This window comes from Pristiophorus japonicus, unplaced genomic scaffold (genome assembly GCF_044704955.1).
Source record: "Pristiophorus japonicus isolate sPriJap1 unplaced genomic scaffold, sPriJap1.hap1 HAP1_SCAFFOLD_749, whole genome shotgun sequence".
Taxonomy (NCBI): Eukaryota; Metazoa; Chordata; class Chondrichthyes; family Pristiophoridae; genus Pristiophorus; species Pristiophorus japonicus.
Window position 1 is genome coordinate 147,819 of NW_027254665.1, and position 14,702 is coordinate 162,520.

The 14,702-nt window shown below is 43.9% G+C and overlaps 1 long non-coding RNA gene across 2 annotated transcripts in view; it reads right to left on the reverse strand.

Moving 5' to 3' along the window:
• The window catches only part of LOC139256607 (uncharacterized), a 62,006-nt gene that overhangs the window by 11,578 nt on the left and 35,726 nt on the right, over nucleotides 1-14,702 (reverse strand). For both annotated transcript variants that reach the window (XR_011592193.1, XR_011592192.1), the window contains exon 3: nucleotides 470-556. This is a non-coding gene — a long non-coding RNA (uncharacterized lncRNA). The remainder of the gene's footprint in view (nucleotides 1-469; nucleotides 557-14,702) is intronic.

The following is a 14,702-nucleotide window of genomic DNA, read 5'->3' on the forward strand; positions in this document are numbered from 1 at the left end:
TTAGAATGGTGATGTGTTTGAGTGCGAGAGTTATTATGTAATTGACAGTCTCTTGTTGTCAGCTATTCTTGCTGTGTGACTGTTGGATTCTGTTCCTTCTTTCGGCCTATGCTAGTTTGAGATTATCTGTGATTATCTCAGGAGGTTTGGTTCAGTCCATTACCTCCGTTTCTCTGCTCTTGTATGTTAGTTGCTGGGTTTGAGAGTCAGTGTACAGACCCCATTGTGGATTGACACCGTGTCAGTCAGTCCTTGTGTGTGAGTAAGGGAGTGAAAATGGATCTGCCTCTCAGAGCGATATGTTTGGACTTTGAAACAACATCTTATTGTACTGTTCCAAGTGACTGTGGGATTCATAATGTAACTCTGGGATTTGGATCACTGTGGGACTGACAGCTTCTGCTACCTGTGACAATATGATTGAGGTCAGTTCTGTGTCTCTGCGCTCTGTGAGTGATAATGTACTTACTGTGTGTGAGAAGGAGCTGCCTGCACTGTTCCTTGTGTTCCAGGTGGCGGAAAGATCACATTTATTCTGGGGGTGAAGTATTTTGCTCTGAGAATAATATGAGAAAAATATTAGGTACAGTCATGGACAGGTGCCTGTAGACTATAACAATAAAGTTATAATTAATGTGTTTCTTTATAATAAAGTAAAGTATCTGGAGAGAGGAATGCGCGATACAAACAGTGACATTGTCTGACCTCACTGCAGTACAGCGGCACTCAGATTCTCTCATCATCATCATCATCATCATCATAGGCGGTCCCTCGAACCAGGATGACTTGCTTCCACGTGAGCTCACAGATGTTTCAATGAAGGACCTGATATTTCAATCCTGACTCCAATTGAAAGGGTCGAAGATGCCTGTGCGTGGATTTTTTTAACGTGTGGTGACCGCTGCACATCAGCCACCACATGTACTTGACAGAGCTAGGACTTTATCCAGTGGCAAGGGTTGACCAGGACTGGAGACCTGCTCGGCTGCACGGACCTAGTGCGCACAGACCCAGTGTGGGCTGGCCTGTGCTGCCCCTGGGCCCTCGGCTCTTCTGGGCCCTGTACCCTCATTCGCCACACCTCCGTCACAATCTCTTGCCGCTCCTCCGCCACAAACATTCGCCGCACCTCCGCCATGATCTCCCACCGCACATCCACACCAAACATTTGCCGAACCTCCGCCACGATCACCCACCGAATCTCAGCCACGATCCCTCAATGCCCCTCCATCTCGATCACTCACCACACCTCCGCCACGACCATGAGCAGAGGAGCGGGACGGTCGTGGCGGAGGTGTGGTGAGTGATCAGATTCCCCACACCAGCTGTGTCAGACAGTTCTATAGTAAGTTATCAGCATCCAGACACAACCCAAACCCAGCACTGGTCCATGAATGGGAACACCCGATTGGCAGAGTCCAGGTTTATATCTCCCACTTCCATGGGACAATCTGTAAAGTTCTGAATCGCTTCCTGGATTATAACCACAGGTATCTGGGCTGTACAACAATTGTTTTCAGTCTAATGAAACAGAGCTGAGAGCCTGTACAGTTAACAGAATGTCACAGATGTATCTGAGGGAGCGACAATGTATCTCTCGATCACCTGCAACACGGTTCTAGAGAATTCAACACACCGAAACAAAATAACCGATTATTGAAATGTCTCCTTTCACACTCCTCTCCTGGTGCCTGCAATAGATGCACTTTGTGACACTCCACAGTCAGGCTGTGTTTCCACTGTTCAATGTCCAAGAACAACAGACACTGTGAGATTGGAACTGAATCAGGAACATTCACTACTGATTTGGGGAAAGAAAGCAGCACTGATTTGAAAGAGCGAGGTGATTTACTTTCTCTGTTACCTTACACCGTACACACACAGCCCGAGAATGGCCTCTCCCTTCCCCCACTCACTCCATGTTCCAGAACTAATTCCTGCTCCACTCCACCTCTTACAGACAGCCCCCGACTGCCGCTGAACTTACCCCGACTCAAAGCCCATCTGTGGACACAGTGCTAATGTGATGAGCTGCTGTAAGGAGGCTGCTGTTTGCTCCCTTACTCGGGCCCGGGATATCTCCGCTTCCTGATGTGTTCAACGATCATCAGCCCAGTACAGAGGAAACGGCAGCCGCTGACAGAGCTGGGGGAGGGGAGCTCACATGGGCCCTTCCCGTCGGTTTAAACACTGGGCGGTGAGAGGGGGGAGCAGCATGTACTTAGTGCATGCTCAGACCATCTTTTTGTCACTATTTAAATCAGCAAAAATGGGATTGTTTCACAAGTTGCTTTTATCACCAATTAAATGGGCCACATTGAGAGAATTTTAATTATAATCCGAATTACCAGCAAAATGATTTGGTGAGCCGGACACTGGAGTGGGATTTCCTAGAGAGTTTTACTCTTTCCGTCAGTCTCTGGTGTGTGAGTGTGTCCCTGTCAGGGACTATGATAGGGGACTATGGGTTTTACTTGCTGCATATTATTGTTCTGATAACTGGGTGTGGGTTTTATTCTGTACCTGTCAGTCTCTGCTATGGGAATGTGGGTTTAATTCTGTACCTGTCAGTCTCTGCTATGCGAGTGCGGGTTTTACTCTACCTGTCAGCTACTAGTATGAGAGTGTAGGTTTTTTTGTACCCGTCAATCTCTGGAATGTGAGTTTGGGTTTATTCTATTTTAACCTGGCTATGAAACCTGCTCCCTCGCGGCATAGGTGTCCTCTGGAAATAAACTCAGCAGATCAGTACGTGTCGCTTGCCGATTATTCAAAAGTTTCAGATAAATGCACAAAATGACCAAACTGCTTCAAAAACAGACATAGGCTGTCAAAAATAATGGAAAACAAGGCCCAGTAGATTTAGAGAGAGAGCTCGGGCTGGTGGGAATCCATCACTGGATCGTTCACACAAGCCGATTGGATTAATTTGGTGATAGTACGAATTCACTGGTAGGTATTCGGTGAGTAAGGTAAATAATCACCAGATTGGAATTTAGCTTTTCTCTTGTAACATCACAGATAAGTGGATTGCAAGCAGGGTGGAGGAATTTGGTGATAGTAGGAATTCATTGCAAATTATTGACCTGGTTAGGAAATTGACTGAGCTGTAGGTGACAGAGGGTAGGGACAAAGGTTGGTTCTCAAGTTGGCAGGATGTGGTGTCCCACAGGGATCTGTGTTGGGGATTCAACTATCCCTAGTATTTATTAATGACTTAGTTGATGGCAATAGAAAGTCATATATCTAAATTTGCCGCTGACACAAAAGAAAGATGGCATTGCAGGCAGTGTAGTTGAAAGCATCAAATTTCAAAGGGATAGCGATAGATTAAGTTAATGAGCAAAACTGCGTCAAATCGATTTCAATGTAGACAAATGTGAGGTCATCCACTTTGGACCTAAAAAGGATACAAGAAGGTACTTTCTAAATGGTAAAAAGCTAAAAACAGTGGAGGTCCACAGAGACTTGGGAGTCCAGGTACAGAGATCATTAAAATGTCATGAACAAGTACAGAAAATAATCAGAAAGGCTAATGGAACGCTGGTTTTTACATCTAGAGCACTAGAATACTAGGGGGTAGAGGTTATGCTGCAGCTATACAAAGCCCTGGTTAGCCAACACCTGGAGCACTGTGAGCAGTTCTGGGCACCATGCCTTAGGAAGGTTATATTGACCTTGGAGCGAGTGCAGCGTAGATTTACCACAATGATACTTGGACTCCAAGATTTAAGGTATGAGGAAAAATTACACAAATTAGGGCTGTATCCCCTAGAATTTAGGTTAAGGGCTGATCTGATCGAAGTTTAAGATATTAAACGGAACAGATGGGGTAGATAGAGAGAAACTATTTCGCTGGTTGGGGATTCTAGGACTCGGGACAGTCTAAAAATTAGAGCCAGAACTTTTAGCAGTGAAATGAGGAAACACATGTACACATAATGGGTGGTAGAAGTTTGGAACTTGCTTCCTCAAACACCAATTGATGCTAGATCAGTTGTTAATTTTAAATCGGAGATTGATAGCTGTTTGTTAACTAAAGGTATTAAAGGATCTGGTCAAAGGTGGGTATATGGAGTAAGGTCACAGATCAGCCATCATCTCATTGAATGGGGGAACAGGCTCGAGGGGCTCAATGGCCTACTCCTGTTCCTATGGAGCAGTTGCCAGGACCGGTGAAATAATCCAAATAGAGATTCATTTGCTGAGACTCTGCAGCAGTTGTTTTCTGCTGTTAAATACCAGAATCAAATTGATCAGAATGCACCAATTGAAACAGAAAATCAGCACTTTCTGGGGAGGTGAATGGCCGAGACACATTGATACTGAACTGCATTTAGTGAGCAACAGAACAAGGAGGAAGAGACAATCTCACACAGACACATACACACACGTAGAGACATACCCACAGAAGCACATACACAAGCACGTACACATTCATATATCAAAATATATACATAAACACATACACAGCTACAAAGATTGACACACATACACTTCTCTAATGGCGAGAAGCTCGGAGCTGTGGATGAGCAGAGATTTTTCGGGGGAGGGGTATAAAAGGATACGGAGGTAAAGCAGGTGGAAGGAGTTGAGAATGTGAATAGAAGAGTTGTGAATGTGTCAGTTGAATAGGATCATGGGAAAATGGCTAAAAGAAAATGTCAAGCTGAGATATTTGCAATGTTGACACAAAAAGGGGTTACTCAGAGTTGTGGTCAAACACAAGTTACGCAAAAAGCAAAGTCAAGCATGAGTCAGACGAGGGGCTGCTAATAATCAGCCATAAAATAGGGAAATGCTATATAAAATCGAAACTATAAACACATCCCTGGAGTCCGCCCTATTTGGATGGTTGTTAGCCTGCAATTGGGTATGCTATTGGGGGAAGTCGACCAATGATTGTATAAACTGAGTGTCACTCAAATACGTTCTGCTGTAACAATGTATAAATATTGAGCTTTTGTACTGTTACGGGCCTTGTCAGGAGAGAGGTGGACAGGCTCAAATCGAGGGTGTTCCCTTTATCTTAACAGGTCCCGGCCGGAGAATCTCTAATAAAGGTCTTATGTTGCTAAGACTAAAAGTGTTCGTGTGTCAGTGAATTCGCTGAAACAGATTGAAGGGAAAAGAATCCAGTATCTACAGAGTTAAGAGACAGATCAGCCCTGATCTCACTGAATGGGGGAACAGGCTCGAGGAGCTGAATGGCCTGTTCCTGTTCCGATGTTCCTTCCTCCAGTTTAACTCCAGTGTCACTATCAAGCACTCCCAGGGCACATCCTCATTACCTTGGCATTACTACTGTCACTCTGTCCCCAGCCCTACTCCAGACCATTTCTGTTCCTGAATTTATAAACTAGGAAAATGTAGAAACGATAAATCCTCAGGACTGGATGAATTGCATCCGCGCAAACTAAACCATGCAAAGGAAGAGCCCATCGAGAGAATTGTGTTCAGTTCTAGACCTCACGAATGATGTATTAGCTTTGGCGGGGGTGCAGCACAGATTCAGCAGATTGATACCGGGGCTAAAAGGATTAAATTATGAGGACAGGTGGCATAGACAAGTCTTTTACTTCCTTGAAGATAGAAAATGAAGGATGATATCATTGACACGTTTAAGATGATAGAGAGATACTATTTCATCTGGTGGGAGAGTCCAGAACAAGGGGAATAAACTTAAAAGTTAAAGCTAGGCCGTTCAGGAGTGAGGCCAGAATGCACTTCTTCACACAAAGGTCAGTCGCAATCTGGAAATCTCTCCCCCCAAAAAGCTGGAGCTCAACTGAAACATTCAAGACTCAGACTGACTGATTTTTGTTAGGTTGGGTTCTGTGTCTGTATATTGACACACAAAGACAAACACACACACAAACATGCTGAAACACACACATGACTGAAAGGGATTAAGCAGACTTTTAAAGGCACTTGTTCGTCAGTCCATCTGCCAATTTCGGGCCTGGTTTGGTACAAATCTGACCTCTCACCAAGGACTCTGTTTGAACTCACCACATTCATTTTACACAAGTCCTTCAGATTGGTAGGGGTGAAAGGTCAGTATTTTGACCCTTTGTGACACCCAGCTCATTGCTGAAGATTGTTTCGAGTGCTGTACCATGTCTTTTCAGAATTCACTATAAAATTACATATTATTTACTTCACAGAAACAGGCCATTCTGCCCAACATGTCCATGACGGTGTTTATGCTCCACACGAGCATTCTCTCACCTTAGTTCACCTCACCCTATCATATCCTTCTATTCCTTTCTCTCTCATGTACGTATCTAGCTTCCCCTTAAAGGCGCTCAGCTATTCACCTTAACTCCACGTGCTAGCAAGCTCTACATTCTAACCACTCTCTGGTAAAGAGGTTTCTCCTGAATTTCTTATTGGATTTATTAGTGACTATCTTATATTTAGTTCCTAGTTTTGGACTCCTCACAAGTGGTAACATCTTCTCTACATCTACCCTAACAAACAGCTACATAATTATAAAGATCTCTTTGAGCCTTCTCTTTTCTAGAGAAAGAGCCCCAGCATGTTCAGCCATTCTGGATACTTATAACCTCTCACTTCTGGTGTCATCCTTGGAAATCTTTTTTGCAACAGCCACAGTGCCTGTATATCTTTTTCATAATATGGAGACCAAAACTGAACACAGTATTCCAAGTGTGGTCTAATCAAGTTCTATATACGTTTAAGAAAACTTCTCTGCTTTGTAATTCTCTTACTCTAGAAATGAGACCCAGTGCTTTATTTACATTTCCATTGCCTTGTTAACCTGCTTTTAATGATTTGTGCATCTGTTCCCCTCGATCACTGGTGGGCAAAATACAGCCCATGGGCCATATCTGGCCCACCAAGACATTCTATCCGTCCTGCTGGATGGGACAGAAATAGAACGCGAGCCAGATCTCGAGCTGCACATTCGTCTATCCATTTTCACTTCTCATGAGTCAGAGACAGACCCGAACTGCAGCCAAGGAAAAAACATAGTAATACTTCATTTAAATTAATAATTCGCCAAAGCGATTCTCTCTGGCCTGATCTTAAAAAGGATCCGTTGAGTAATTCTAGGCGCCAATGGCAGATATCAGTACCCAGAATGCACTGCGTACTAGAATATGCCCTATGCAATTTAGAGTGGAGTCATGGCTGCTCATCTCCACAAATCTTTTACCGAAGAAAGTGACTGGCGCTGCATCTTTCTTCTCCCGGTACAATGGCAGGGGAGAGTTCTCATCTGGCACAAATTGGGACGGCATTAGAAATCTTTGCAGAGGGACATAATGATGACTGAGGTGGGAAAATGATGCTGACATAGGCTCTAAAGGGGCTACAGTTCTATTTCACAGCACTGATTTACAGAGACCAGAAGATACCACAACATTTTCAACTTTTATCTTTGATTCGGTCCAAGTCAGCATGGATTTATGAAAGAGAAATCATGCTTGAGAAATCGTCTAGAATTGTTTGAGGATGTAACTAGTAGAGTGGACAAGAGGGAGCCAGTGGATGTGGTGTATTTAGACTTTCAAAAGGCTTTTGACAAGGTCCCACTCAAGAGATTAGTGTGCAAAATTAAAGCACATGGTATTGGGGGTAATGTACTGATGTGGTTGGCAGACAGGAAGCAAAGAGTAGGAATAAACAGGTCTTTTCAGAATGGCAGGCAATGACTAGTGCTGGGACCCCTGTTATTTACAATATACATTAATGATTTCGACGAAGGAATTGAATGTAACATCTCCAAGTTTGCAGATGACACTAAGCTTGGTGGCAGTGTGAGCTGTGAGGAGGATGCTAAGAGGCTGCAGGGTGACTTGGACAGGTTAGGTGAGTGGGCAAATACATGGCAGATGCGATATAATGTAGATAAATGTTTGGTGGTAAAAACAGGAAGGCAGATTATCTGAATTATGACAGGTTAGTAAAAGGGGTGGTGCAACGAGACCTGGGTTTCATGGTACATCAGTCATTGAAAGTTGGCATACACATACAGCAGGCGGTGAAGGCGGCAAATGGCATGTTGGCCTTCATAGCGAGAGGATTTGTGTATAGGAGCAGGGAGGTCTTACTATAGTTGTTCAGGGCCTTGGTGAGGCCACACCTTGAATATTGTGTACAGTTTTGTTCTCCTAATCTGAGGAAAGACATTCTTGCTATTGAGGGAGTGCAGCGAAGGTTCACCAGACTGATTCCTGGGCTGACAGGACTGACATATGAAGAAAGACTGGATTGATTAGGCTTATATTCAATGAAATTTAGAAGAATGATAGGGGATCTCATAGAAACATGTAAAATTCTGATGGGATTGGACAGGTTAGATACAGGAAGAATGTTCCCGATGTTAGGGAAGTCCAGAACCAGGGGTCATAGTCTAAGGATAAGGGGTAAGCCATTTAGGACCGAGATGAGAAGAAACTTCTTCACTCAGAGAGTTGTGAGCATGTGGAATTATCTACCACAGGAAGTTGTTGAGGCCAGTTCGTTAGATATATTCAAAAGGGAATGAGATGTGGCCCTTACGGCTAAAGGGATCAAGGGGTATGGAGAGAAAGCAGGAATGGGGTACTGAAGTGCATGATTATAATGAATGGTGGTGCAGGCTCGAAGGGCCGAACAGCCTACTCCTGCACCTATTTTCTATGTTTCTATGTTTCATTTATAAGCAGTACCGGATACAAGTTGTGTATGTAAGATAGCATCTGACTACTACATGAATTTATGTTTATGCAATGTTTTATTTTTTTGTGCACGGTCCCTTTAAATTTGCTGCACAGCCAGGCACGATGCAGCTGCACATGCGCAGTGTCTCTTCCAGTGGCAGGAGCTGGGGATCAGTCTGTGCGGGACCCAGCGATTGGTGGAATATTGGTGGGCGGCACTCAACAGCTCACCAAAACTTTGTTAAGTGACCCTCCAGCCCAAATAATTGCCTACCCTGCCCTAGATCTCTTTGCTCCTCAACAACACCATTTCGATACTTTTTTCCCGAAAATGGAGTACTTGCATTTATATTGCACCTTTCACCACCACCACACATCTCAAAACAAAGCTTTAAAGCAAATGAAGTACTTTTGGAGCGTAGCCATTGTTGTAATGTGGGAAACTCAGCACCAATTTGCACACAGCAAGCTCCCACAAACAGCAATGTGATGAGAACATAAGAAATAGGAGCAGGAGTAGGCCATTCGACCCATTGAGCCTGCTCCGCCATTCAATAAGATCATGGCTGTTCTGATCATGGACTCAGCTCCACTTCCCTGCCCGCTCCCCATAACCCTGTATTCCCTTATCACTCAAAAATCTGTCTATCTCCACCTTAAAGATATTCAAAGACCCAGCCTCCACAGCTCTCTGGGGCAGAGAATGCCACAGATTTACAACCCTCAGAGAAGAAGTTCCTCCTCATCTCACTTTTAAATGGGCCCCTTATTCTGAGACTATGTCCCCTAGTTTTAGTTCCCCTATGAGTGGAAATATCCTTTGTGCATCCACCTTGTCGAGCCCTCTCATTATCTTGTATGTTTCGATATAATCACCTCTCATTCTTCTGAACTCCAATGTGTATAGGCCCAATCTACTCAACCCATCTTCATAAGTCAACCTAATGAACCTTCTCTGAACAGCCTCTAATGCAAGTATATCCTTCCTTAAATACAGAGACCAAAACTGTATGCAGTACTCCAGGTGTGGCCTCACCAATACCCTGTACAGTTGTAGCAGAACTTCTCTGCTTTTATACTCTATCCCACTTGCAATAAAGGCCAACATTCCATTTGCCTTCCTGATTACGTGCTGTATCCCATACTAACTTTTTGTGTTTCATGCACAAGGATGCCCAGGTCCCTCGGTACTGTAGCACTTTGCAATTTTGCTCCATTTAAATAATAATTTGCTTTTTAATTCTTTCTGCGAAAGTGGACAACCTCAGACTTTCCCACATTATACTCCATCTGCCAAATTTTTGCCCACTCACATAGCCTATCTATATCCTCTGCAGATTTTGTGTGTCCTCCTCAGAACTTGCTTTCCCACCCATCTTTGTATCATCAGCAAACTTGGCTACATTACACTCGGTCCCTTCATCCAAGTCATTAATATAAATTGTAAATAGTTGAGGACCTAGCACCCTGCGACACCCCACCATTCACTGTTGGCCAACCGGAAAATGACCCATTTATCCCGACTCTCTGTTTTCTGTTAGTTAGCCAATCCTCTACCCATGCAAATATATTGCCCCCTATCCCGTTAACTTTTATCTTGTGCAGTAACCTTTTATGTGGCACCTTATCGAATGCCTTCTGGAAATCCAATTAAACCACATCCACTGGTTCCCCCTTATCCACCCTGCTCGTTACATCCTCAAAGAGCTCCAGCAAATTTGTCAAACATGATTTCCCTTTCATAAAACCATGCTGACTCTGCTTGATTGAATTATGCTTTTCCAAATGTCCTGCTACTGCTTCCTTAATAATGGACTCCAGCATTTTCCCAACGACAGATGTTAGGCTAACTGGTCTATAGTTTCCTGCTTTTTGTCTGCCTCCTTTTTTAAATAGGGGCGTTACATTTGCGGTTTTCCAATCCACTGGGACCGCCCCAGAATCCAGGGAATTTTGGTGGATTACAACCAATGCATCCAGTATCTCTGCAGCCACCTCTTTTAAGACCCAAAGATGTAAGCCATCAGGTCCTGGGGACTTGTCTGCCTTTAGTCCCATTATTTTACCAAGTACTACTTCATTAGTGATAGTGTTAAGTTCCCCCCTCCATATAGTCCTTTGTTATTCCACTATTGGGATGTTTTTAATGCCTTCTACTGTGAAGACCGATGCAAAATATTTGTTCAACGTCTCTGTGATTTCCCTGTTCTTCATTATTAATTCCCCATCTCATCCTCTAGGGGATAACGACCAGACAATCTGTTTTTGTAATGTTGAAGGATAAATACTGGCCAGAAAACCAGGAATAACTCCTCTGCGCTTCCTCGAAATAGTGTCATGGGACCTTTCACATGCACCTGAGGGAGCAGACGGGGCTGCGGTTTAACGTCGCTTCTGAAAGACGGCACCTGATAGTGCAGCACTCCCTCAGCACTGCACTAGATTGTCAGCCTAGATTTTTGTGCTCAAATCCCTGGTGTGGGAATTGTACCCACAATCTTATAACTCAGAGGTGAGAGTGCTACTCACTGAGCCACAGCTGAGTACCTGGCCTCCTTATTCCACCTACCAAAATGCACCACGTCACAGCTATTTATATTGGAAGTAGAATCATAGAAGTTTACAGCACGGAAGGAGGCCATTTTGGCACATCGTGCCGGCCAACAAAAGGCTATCCAGCTGTAACCCTGCAGGTTACGACACTTCAAGTGCACATCCAAGTATTTTTTAATGTGGGTGAGGGTTTCTGCCTCTACCACCCTTTCAGGCAGTGAGTTCCAGAATCCCACAAACCTCTGCGTGAATAAATTTCCCCTCAAATTCCCTCTAAATCTTCTACCAATTATTTTAATTTATGCCCACTGGTTGTTGAACCCTCTGCTAAGGGAAATAGGTCCTTTCTATCTACTGTATCTAGGCCCTCATAATTTTATACACCTCAATGAGGTCTCCTCTCAGCCTCCTCTGTTCCAAGGAAAACAAATCCAGCCTATCCAATCTGTCCTCATAGCTAAGATTCTCCACTCCCGGCAACAGCCTCATAAATCTCCTCTATACCCTCTCCAGTGCAATCATGTCCTTCCTTTAATGTGGTGACCAGAACTGCACGCAGTACTCAGCATTTAAAAAAAAAAGTTCAAGGTATAACCCCCTGCTCTTGTATTCTGTGCCTCGGCTAATAAAGGCAAGCATTCCGTATGCATTCTTAATCACCTTATCTACCTGTACTGCTACTTTCAGGGATCTGTGGACATGCACTCCAAGGTCCCTTTGTTCCTCTACACTTCAGTGTCCGACCATTTAATGTGTATTCCCTTTCCTTGTTAGCCCTCCCTACATGCATTACCTCACACTTCTCTGGATTAAATTCCAGTTGCCACTGTTTTGACCAGTTGATTGATATCTTCTTGCAGTCCTCAGCTTTCTTCATTATCAACCACACAGCCGATTTTAGTATATCTGCAAAATTCCTAATCATACCCCCTATATTCAAGTCTATATTCAAGTATATCACAAAAAGCAAGGGACCTAGTACTGAGCTCTGCGGAACCCCACAGGAAACATCCTTCCAGTCACAAAAACACCCATCAACCATTACCCTTTGCGTCCTGCCTCTGAGCCAATTTTGGATCCAACTTGCCACTTTGCCCTGGATCTCATGGGCTTTTACTTTCGTGACCAATCTGCCATGTGGGACTTTATCAAAAGCTGTGTAAAATCCATATACACTGCATCATATGCTTGGCCCTCATCCACCCTCCTGGTTACCTCCTCGAAAAATTCAATCAAGTTAGTTAGACACGACCTTCCCTTAACAAATCCGTGCTGACTGTCCTTGATTAAGCCGTGTCTTTCTAAATGAAGATTTATCCTGTCCTTCAGGATTTTTTCCAATAATTTTCCCACCACTGAGGTTGGGCTGACTGTAATTACTCGGTCTATCCCTTTCACCCTTCTTAAACAAAAGTACCACATTAGTAGTCCTCTAGCACCATATCTAAAGCCAGAGAGGATTGCAAAATGGTGGCTGAGCAGTTATAATGAGGGATGTTCAAGAGGCCAGAATTTGAGGAGCAAGACATCTTGCGGGGTTGTGAGGCTGAAAAAGATTACAGAGATAGGGAGGAGCAAGACCATGGAATGATTTGTAAACAAGGATGAGAATTTTGAAATCGAGGCTTTGTTTAACTGGGAGCCAATGTAGGTCAGAAAGCACAGGAGTGATGGGTGATCTTGACTTGATGCGGGTTAGTACATGGGGGGCTGAGATTTGGATGACTTCAAGTTTACGTAGTGAGGAATGTGGGAGACCGGCCAGGAGTAAATTTGGAGCAGTCGAGTCTAGAGGTAACAAAGGCATGGATGAGGGTTTCAGCAGCACAAGAGCTGAGGCAGGAGCGGAGGTGGGTAATGTTATGGAGGTGGAAAAAGGTGGTTTTAGTTATGCCTTGGATATGTGGCTGGAAACTCATTTCAGGGTCAAATATGACACCTAGGTTGTGAACAGTCTTGTTCACCCTCAGATTGATGCTAAGGAGAGGGATGGAGTCAGTGGTTAGGGAACGCAGTTTGTGGCGGGGACCAAAGATAATGGCTTTGGTCTTCCCAATAGTTAATTGGAGAAAATTTCTGCTCATCCAGTACTGGATGTCGGACAAGCAATCTGACAATTTAGATACCAAGCATGGGTCGAGACAAGTGGTGGAGAGGTAGAGCTGGGTATCGTCAGCGTACATGTAGAAACTGACTCCAGGTTTTCAGATGATATCACCAAGGGGCAGCATATAGATGAGAAATAAGAGGGAAACAAGGACAGATACTTGGGGGACACCAGAGGTAACAATGCAGGAGTGGGAAGAGAAGCCATTGCACGATATTTTCTGGCTACGATGAGACAGGTAAGAATGGAACCAGGCGAGTGCAGTCCCACCTAGCTGGACATTGGTGGAGAGGTGTTGGAGGAGGATGGAGTAGTCAACTGTGTCAGAGGTGCAGCAGAGGTTAGAACCTAAAGCAAGTTTTCCACTAGATTAACAGTGACTCCAATCCACTTTTGTTATAAGAACACAAAAAATAGGAGCAGGCCATTCGGCCTCTCGAGCCTGATCCACCATTCAATATCATAGCTGATCCTCTATCTCAACTCCACTTTCCTCATATCCCTTCACTCCTTAATATTCAAAAATGTATCAAGCTGCCTTGAATATACTCAAACACTGAGCATCCATAGCCCTTTGGAGGAGAAACTTCCAAAGATTCACCATCCTCTGAGTGAAGAAATTTATCTTCATCTCAGTCCTAAATGGCCGACACTTATTCTGAAATTGTGACTCCTGGTTCCAGACTCCCAGCCAGAGGAAATATCCTTCCTGCATCTACCCTGTCAAGCCCTTTAAGAATTGTGTATGTTTCAATTAGATCACCGCTCATTCTTCTAAACTACAGAGAATATCGGCCTAATCTACTCAATCTCTCCTCATAGGACAATCCCCCCATCCCAGGAATCAGTCTGTTGAACCTTCATTCCTCAATGGCAAGGATATCCTTTCTTAGGCAAGGAGATCAAAACTGTACACAATACTTCAAATGTGGTCTCACCAGGGCAGTATGTAATTGCAGTAAGACATCTTTACTCTTATACTCAAATCCTTTCATAATAAAGGTCAACATACCATTTGCTGTCTTAATTGCTTCCTGTACCTGCAGGTTAACTTTCAGCGATTCATATACATGGACACCCAGGACCCTCTGAACAACAGCATTTTCCAATCTTTCAGCATTTACAAACTACTCTGCTTTTCTATTTTTCCTACCAAAGTGGATAACTTCACATTATATTCCATTTTCCATCTTCTTGCCCATTCACTTAGCCCATCTATATCCCTTTGAAGTTTCTTTGCATTTTGCATCATCCTCACAACTTACATTCCCACCTAGCTTTGTATCATCAGCAAACTTGGATATCATCCAAATCATTGATATAGATTGTGAATAGCTGGGGCCCAAGCCCTGATCCTTACGGTACCACTC